Source organism: Littorina saxatilis, linkage group LG14 (assembly GCF_037325665.1).
Source record: "Littorina saxatilis isolate snail1 linkage group LG14, US_GU_Lsax_2.0, whole genome shotgun sequence".
Lineage (NCBI taxonomy): Eukaryota > Metazoa > Mollusca > Gastropoda > Littorinimorpha > Littorinidae > Littorina > Littorina saxatilis.
The window spans coordinates 8,503,603-8,509,607 of record NC_090258.1 but is presented as its reverse complement, the minus strand read 5'-3'; the positions used below and the strand labels follow the sequence as shown (position 1 = coordinate 8,509,607).

Genomic DNA, 6,005 nt, shown 5'->3' with positions numbered 1-6,005 from the left:
CTCTCTCTCTCTCTCTCTCTCTCTCTCTCTTTTTTTTTGGCTGGGGGGGGGGGGGGGGGGCTAAAGCCCCCAAAGCCCCCCCCTCTCGTCCGGCCCTGTGTTATTGCGAAAGTGAGTCATTCGAGCATCATACCAATTTACATGTTTTCTGCAGATGTTGACGAATGTGCTTCGGATTCAACCAACAGATGTACACAAGTTTGCCTGAACAACCCCGGTTCCTACATCTGTGCCTGTAACAAAGCTGGATTTACTTTAGATGACAATGGTTTCACATGCTTGGGTAAACAAGTTAAGCTTACACATCACGTTTATATGTGAATATAGAGAGCTCAAAAAGAGAGAGACAGAGACAAAGAGAGACAGAAAGAAAGAGAGTATAAACTCGGGCTTCATGGGTTCTGACTTGCGAACATTTCAGAAGCGTGTACACACAATCTGTCGGCCTGAAACTAACAGATCAACACACAAAATCGGCCAACACCGAGACTACACTAAATAAGGCTTCGCTATCCTAAACCCGAACACTGAGACGGGTTCAGCTCGTCTCCGCGAAGCATGCGAACGTAGTGCCTAAACCACGTACGAATTTTCTTGAATTGTGAGAACATTTTCAAAGTATACATGGTGTACATATTATTTTTTTGATTCAGGAAATGATAGAGAATAAGATGAAATGATTTTTGGATCGATCACTCAAATTTCAACTCATTAATTATTTTTTTTTAATCTTTGACACTGAAATGCAATCCCACAGTCCGGGTTTCGTCGAAGATTTCTTGATCAAAGGGTTCCATCAATTTGATCGAAAAATGAGGGCGTGACAGTGCCGACTCAACTTTCACTAAAAGCCGAATATGACGTCACCAAAGATATTTATCAAAAAAAGGACTAAACAAGCTTCGAATATCATCTGGAAGAATGTATATGGAAAGTTTCATGAAGATCGCCCCAAAGGTTTTCTCGGAATCGGTCTACACGCACGCACACACACACACACACACACGCATACACACACACACACATACACACACACACACACACACACACACACTGACACGCACATACACACACTCACAAACACACACACACACACACACACGCACTGACACACACACACAAACACACACACACACTTGTGCGCGCACACACAAACACACACATACACACGAGCGCTCTCTCTCTCTCTCTCTCTCACACACACACACACACACACACACACACACACACACACACACACACACACACACACACACACACACACACACACACACTATTCCAGGTCCTATATTTTCATTTCCTCACAGGGACACGACAAGACTCATTCTTCCTCATCACGAGTAGCCAATTAAGTTCGCGTGGTAATGGAACAATCTTCCGCATGGACACTGAAACCTACACGACAACTCCTGTTCCAATTTCTGCTCAGATGAGTAACCCAGTAGCGGTGGACTACGACCCCGTGGAGCAGAAAGTTTACTGGACAGACTTGGGGAGAGATATCAGCACTATTCGGTCTGCGCATCTAAGTGGGAGCAACGTGCAGACAGTCATCAACACATCAAGTGGTTTGTAATCCCGTGGTGCGGGGGTTCTTTATTGACTTAATTGAGCAATCAGTAGAGTCTTTGTATTGAGCAGTGAAAGACAGTTCGGCCCGGATACTGTCCGTAGACAAACATTTTAAACGATGAGGCCTTATAGGATGGTATTGAAGCTAGATCTTGGAATCTTCACATTTTTAGGTTGTGTTGATCACTAGGACATGATTCAAATCTGGTTGACACCGGGGAAAATGGTAAATTATCAAGCTCTAACAATTTTTTGAGTAACTTGCAAAATAAGAATTGTCTAACTTACAAGATGCCCACATTTATGTTTGAGCTACCGATAATATGAACCACGGGTTACACTTTAAAGTTACATTAATGATTTAATTTCGCCCCGAAAGTATTGAGTTTCTGCACATGAACTGCTTTTGCTGAGCAGCACATTTCTGTGTCGTGTTAACGGGTAATAACGCTGGCCCCTACCAGTGACACACGTTTGAGATATGGAGGTTACTCAAACCAAAAGCTAAGACATAACCAGAAATACACAAATTCCAGGTGCAGTTTTGGACGGCCTTGCAGTGGACTCCGTTTCTCGTCTTATCTTCTACACGGACGCTGGTAACAACGTCATTGCCATAGTAACCATGTCCAATCACGCCCACAAAATTGTGGTCAACTCTAGTCTTGACAAACCTCGTGCCATCGTGTTGGACACTGTCAACGGGTAGGTTTCAAAGCTATAGTAATAATTGTGATTAAAAGACATCTTTGGGAACAAACATACGTGAACCTGCATTACAGGTGCCCCTTTCTGACAGGTATACCAAAGAAAGTCGACGGACAATAGTGCAAGCAAATGTGTTCTGTATCTGGAGTTGTCATCTAATTGGCGGGGTGGGCGGGGGTGGGGGTGGTTGGGCTTGATTATGAGTAATTTCTAATGATTATGCTGACTGTTAGCAAGTGATAACAGTTTTGTCGAAAAAATGGAAACTAACATTAGGCGAATGTTGATATCATTTTCGAAACATGTCTGTTCTCATTTGCTAACAGTCAGAATATTGGAAATAACGGTTTTATTACCGGTTTACTTCAACCAAAACAATTATGGTAGTGACCCTGTGAATACGATGGAAGGAATAGCCAAAATGGGGACGGGGTTTAACGGTTAACTCACCAATCTCTCACCTGATCTCCTAAATATTCACAGCAGTGAAAAGATCTCACACAAAAATATCTCACTTGACTAAACTGGACTTTCGCTTCGCGTTTTCGTGTCCAAAAAAAAGGACAGTTCAGAATCAACGTCAGGCAGTCAGGAAATAGTGTATAACAACATTTGACGTAACCTGAGTTAAAGGCACAGTGCGCCTCCCGTAAACCATCACAGATACTGTCAGGCTTTTACACACAGTACAAACACCCTTCCATTTGAACGCTCACCAAACGGGAACATCCTAGGTGCCCTACGTAAAGAGCGAGCAATTTTCAAAGAATTAATTTTGCGGATTGTGTCAGAGACAATCGGACCGTGGTGCGTTTTGGCGCTAGACCTAACTTTTAAAATCTAAATAATAAATTGACAGCTTGTTACACAAACATTCTTAAATCATAAAAGAATTCTTTTTTCATCAAGACAAGATCAGTACAATTCGAAGTTTTGAAAGTTTGAAAAAAGAAACGCCCGGAAGCAGGGTCACGCAAGGTCGTGGTTCTCGTAGCAGACGACGGTTTATGTCTATCGCCAGTTCCTCTGAACAGTCAAAAGCCATCGCGAGAGTTCTTGTGAACCACAGCCGTTTGTTTCGTGCATAGTCAGAGGTACATAATAACGTGCTATTGCAGATAAGCTCACAGCGAGTCGCATTCAAATTACTAACTGACGACTGCATTGTGAAAAAGGGAAACTGGATCACACGGGTTCACGATGGCTCAGGGGTAAGATAAACCACGCAAAAATAAATTCTTTGAAAATTGCTCGCTCTTTACGGAGGGCACCTAGGATGTTCTCAAGCGGTGAGTGTTTAAATGAAAGGGTGTTTGTACTGTGTGTAAAAGCCTGACAGTATCTGTGATGGTTTACGGGAGGCTTACTGTGCCTTTAAGCAATTATATATGATTCTTCAGAAGTGTGACAACACAATTTTTAATCGAACTAAGCACAGCATGGCATTCCAGAAAGGTGGGCGATGCACACACACACCCAACGATAAAGTTGCATTTTCTCTATTTTAACATGGTAAAGTATTTTATTGTTGAAAATAAACAAGTGGCGTTTCTACGAATAAGTCATCGTTTAACTCAACATTTTAGTTTGTTATTTTTTAGAGTAATAAACAAAAAGGGTCCAGGCCTGACCGTTATAACATTTAATGTCAAATAGACATATGGGGCACTAGAATGGTAATTCATGGGTGAGATTCTTCCGGTATATTCCGGAAATCCGGATTCATAATGTCTGTGGTGATTTTTTTTTGGTTGTTAATTATACAAATCCTTCAGCGTCTGGGAGCCCCCAGACCCCCACTTAAAATTCTTCAGGATTCATGACATTTTTCAGTCCCACCCATGGTAATTAAACATGTAGTGTATAAAGTGTTTGGTTGTGTGTGTCTTCTTCTAGCTATGTCTCTGTTTGCCTGCCTACCTTTCTGTGTATTTATTCATAACAATAAACAAACGTGTATCTGTTTGTCTTTCTATTCGTCTGTAATTCGTCCATTCGTGGTTCTATGAGTAACTTTTCTGCGAAACATATTTTACCTGTATTCCTCAGTTCTGCTATAAAGTCTAGAGCTATTATTTTGATTGTGCTTTTTCCAGCGTAATGTTCTGGTCGGATTGGGGCTATGAACCCAAGATAGAGCGTGCCAACTATGACGGCAGTAATAGGAGAGATCTGGTCAACTCTAGCCTCTCCTACGTTAATGCGCTGGCCATTGATGTCACCAGTAAGTATGAGCAAGCAGGTCAATGTAATCGCGTACAAGCAAGCACGAGCCAGTATTTGACTATGCTACTCGTCAAAAGAAACCAGGCTGGTTTTTTTTTAGTGAAGATATTTTCGATGAGGCAGTGTATGCCGCAAACCAATAGCAACACACAGCTTTGATTTTTCATGCGTTTGATGTCTTTTCGGTAGAACGCAGACCAAAGAGACTCCGGAAGTCGAAACCACAACCAAAAGTTCATCTATTAAAAATCGACCCGGAAGAATCAGAATACCTAAAACTGAACAACTTTTGCATGTCAGTGTAAATTAAAAGGAGCACCTATTTATGTAAGGATCGATATGAGTCCATTTGAGTACCTTACATGCCTGTAAATACACGGGGGATAACCGGTCAAAGGCCGAACACGAGCCGAAGGCCGCTCATGACACGTGTGAAGGCAAGTTTTGTCTGTTTTCTAGGTATTGTTTGATTTATGTCGGGATTTAAGGTAAGCTACTGATTCAGCGATGACTAAATTTGTTTCTCGATGCATAAAAAGTCAGGGAGCGATTGATATTTGCCCGTAAATAGCCTTCAAAGCTGAAAATGTCCGCGATCGAGCACCGGAAATGGCTGTTCGATGGGTTTTGCAAGTAGAAATGTGCTTTATTTCACCAAATCAGCTCGTATTTGGTGTGGGTACGGGATTCTAGAGGACGAAGGAGTCATAAGAGGTGCAAAGAAGTGCTATTTGGGAGTAGAATAAATCTTCCGAGACAGTAGACAAGAGAAGGTCATATTTGAGAGAAGCGCGTAGGCCGATTGTCTTTCCGACAAGCGAATGATACAGCAGATTAATCATTCGTTTTGACCAGAAACCTAGTCTCTAGTTTTTATGAATGAGTTTTTTAATTAAAACAATCACGAGAACTCTCTCGCTTAGCCTAATGGCTGTTCGATGGGTTTCGCAAGTAGAAATGTGCTTTATTTCACCAAATCAGCTCGTATTTGACATCGGTTTGGTATATATATATATTTTCTAATCCTACCGCGAACTGGATAGCAGACGCGGCACGACTATTGCACCACACTTTGAAGGGGATATAGCTCAGTTGGTAGCGCGCTGGATTTGTATTCAGTTGGCCGCTGTCAGCGTGAGTTCGATCCCAGGTTCGGCGGAAATTTATTTCAGAGTCAAATTTGTGTGCAGACTCTCTTCGGTGTCCGAACTCCCCCCCCCCCCCCCCCCCCCCCCCCCCCCGTGTACACTACATTGGGTGTGCACGTTAAAGATCCCACGATTGACAAAAGGGTCTTTCCTGGCAAAAATTGCTTAGGCACAGTTAATAATTGTCTACCTATACCCGTGTGACTTGGAATAATAGGCCGTGAAAGGTAAATATGCGCCGAAATGGCTGCAATTACTGGCCGTATAAAATTTCATCTCACACGGCATCACTGCAGAGCGCCTAGAACTGTACCCACGGAATATGCGCGATATAAGCCTCATTGATTGATT

General features: G+C 42.4%; 1 long non-coding RNA gene across 1 annotated transcript; it reads left to right on the top strand.

Moving 5' to 3' along the window:
• The first annotated feature begins 158 nt into the window (after window positions 1–158).
• Window positions 159–4,505, top strand: LOC138946643 (uncharacterized). The gene is made up of 3 exons (XR_011449385.1): window positions 159–283; window positions 1,308–2,277; window positions 4,377–4,505. It is a non-coding gene; the product is annotated as an uncharacterized lncRNA (long non-coding RNA).
• The last annotated feature ends 1,500 nt before the right edge of the window (window positions 4,506–6,005 follow it).